Source organism: Piliocolobus tephrosceles, chromosome 2, assembly GCF_002776525.5.
Source record: "Piliocolobus tephrosceles isolate RC106 chromosome 2, ASM277652v3, whole genome shotgun sequence".
NCBI classification, from domain to species: Eukaryota; Metazoa; Chordata; class Mammalia; order Primates; family Cercopithecidae; genus Piliocolobus; species Piliocolobus tephrosceles.
The window spans coordinates 192,755,339-192,758,252 of NC_045435.1; positions in this window are offsets into that span (position 1 = coordinate 192,755,339).

Here is a 2,914-nt window from a genome sequence, read left to right on the forward strand (position 1 = left end):
CAGCTGCTCGGGAGGCTGAGGCAGGAGAATTGCTTGAACCCGGGAGGAGGAGGTTGCAGTGAGCCGAGATCGCACCACTGCACTCCAGCCTGGCGACAGAGTGAGACCCTGTCTCAAACAACGACAACAACAAAAAGACTGCAGTTTCCAGGGTTAACGAGAATGTGGGGCACAGGTAACTCCCACTGCCCTCTGGCAAGAGCGTAAGTTCCACCCGCTGAGGAGCAATTAGACTTATCTTGCTGAGTTGTTACTGCTCTGATCTGGGCTGAACAGTTAAGACCTGCCTTTGCCCTCTTTGACCCAAGTGGCAGCTCCACTCCTAGGGCACAGTTTGCCAGGAGGTTCGGGGCAGCAACCGACAACCACAAAACCCGTAAGCAAAGACCGTGTAACTTTTCTTTTTTTTTTTTTTTGAGATGGAGTCTCGCTCTATCGCCCAGGCTGGAGTGCAGTGGCCGGATCTCAGCTCACTGCAAGCTCCGCCCCCCAGGTTCACGCCATTCTCCTGCCTCAGCCTCCAGAGTAGCTGGGACTACAGGCGCCCGCCACCTCGCCCGGCTAGTTTTTTGTATTTTTTAGTAGAGACGGGGTTTCACCGTGCAAACCAGGATGGTCTCGATCTCCTGACCTCGTGATCCACCCATCTCGGCCTCCCAAAGTGCTGGGATTACAGGCGTGAGCCACCGCGCCCGGCCATGTAACTTTTCAAACCGTGTAACTTTTCAAAGTGTGTAACTTTTCAAACCGTACAACTTTTGAAACCATGTAACTTTTCAAAGTAAAATGGATACATCGTGGGATATCACATAATAGAACGTGGCAGAGACAATGAGTAAGCCTCAGCTTCACTCATTAACAGATGCATTTCAAGAATATTACATGGAACGATGTCTTTATTTCTTAGGGTTGCTGTAAGAAAGTACCACACACTGGGTAGCTTAACGGCAGAAGCGTGTTGTCTCGTGGTTCTAGAGGCGAGGAGGTCGGGGTGCCCACGGGGCCGCGTTCCCTGGGAAGGCACTGGAGGAGGACCTGTTCTCCGCCTCTCTCCGGTTTCCGGCAGTTTCTTGGTGTGTGGCAGCCTGACTCCAGGCTTCTCCTGCTGGCGGGTCTGCCTCTGTCCTGTGTTCTCCTTTTTATAAGGACACCAGTCGTATTGAATGAGGGTCCACTCTTAGGACTGTGTCTCAACTGGAGCACCTCTGTAAAGACGGTGTCTGCAAACAGGGCCGCGTCTTGAAGTATTAGGGGTTAAGACTCCAACACATCTTTTTTGGAGGGACAGAATTTAATCCCTAAATGTTTAAAAGTAGTAGAATACATATAATGTGATACCATTAGTATAAAGCATAAGGATATGTACATACATAACAGTCTAATGAAAAGGGAGGGAATGACGAGGCTGGGTCTGGAATGGGACTAAAGGGAGGGAATGACGAGGCTGGGTCTGGAATGGGACTCCTCTCTCCTCTCGGGTTGAGGGGAGGGAAGGATGACTGCGGCTTCCCATGCCTTGGCATTCGTCTATTTCTTAAGCTCAATGGCAGATGCACTGGTCAGTTTTAATGTTCTTGATAACATAGAACATATCAGTTAATGGAAAGTGGGGGGCATGGGGGGGTCTGCACAGTCGGCCCAGAGGAGTCAACCTGGTGGTGGGTCTGGAATCTAAAAGGTATAAAAAAATTTTGGCCAGGTGCGGTGGCTCCTGCCTGTAATCCCAGCGCTTTGGGAGGCCAAGGCGGGCCAATCACCTGAGGTCAGGGATTCGAGACCAACCTGGCCAACATGGAGAAACCCCGTCTCTACTAAAAATAGAAAAAGTAACCAGGCACGGTGGCGGGTGCCTGCAATCCCAGCTACTCGGGAGGCTGAGGCCAGAGAATCGCTTGAACCCAGGAGGTGGAGGTTGCAGTGAGCTGAGATGGTGCCACTGCATTCCAGCCTGGGCAACAGAGTGAGACTTCATCTCAAAAAATAAATAAATAAATAAAAGTTATAAAAACATTAAAAAAATAAAACATTAAAAAAAACCATGTTATGGCAAAGCACGATGGCTCACACCTATAATCTCAGCAGTTTGGGAGGCTGAGATGGGTATATATATGTATATAATATGTGTTATTTTTATTTAGGGAGTAATTTATTTTTTTTTTTATTTTTTTTATTTTTTTTGAGGCAGAGTCTCGCTCTGTCGCCCAGACTGGAGTGCAGTGGCCGGATCTCAGCTCACTGCAAACTCCGCCTCCCGGGTTCACGCCATTCTACTGCCTCAGCCTCCCGAGTAGCTGGGACTACAGGCGCTCGCCACCTCGTCCGGCTAGTTTTTTGTATTTTTTAGTAGAGACGGGGTTTCACTGTGTTAGCCAGGATGGTTTCGATCTCCTGACCTCGTGATCCGCCCGTCTCCGCCTCCCAAAGTGCTGGGATTACAGGCTTGAGCCACCGCGCCCGGCCTAGGGAGTAATTTATAAGTGAAGATTTATTTATTTATTATTTTTGAGACAGAGTCTTGCTCTGTGGCCCAGGCTGGAGTGCAGTGGCGTGATCTCGGCTCACTGCAACCTCCACCTCTCGGGTTCAAGTGATTCTCCTGCCTCAGCCTCCTGAGTAGCTGGGATTACAGGTGCCCACCACCACACCCAGCGAATTTTTGTATTTTAGTAGAGATGGGGTTTCACCGTGTTGGCCAGGCTGGTCTCAAGTGATCTGCCCACTTCAGCCTCCCAAAGTGCTGGGATCACAGGCGTGAGCCACTGCGCTCAGCCTAATAAGTAAAAATTTAAATAAAGAATCGGAGAAAAGAAGCGTAGACAACACTTTGGGGCAGTTTTGCTGCAGAGAGAAGGTGACGGCTGGAGGTGGATAAGGCAAGTTTTCCCCTTTTGTGTGGGAAGCAGTAAGTTCAGAG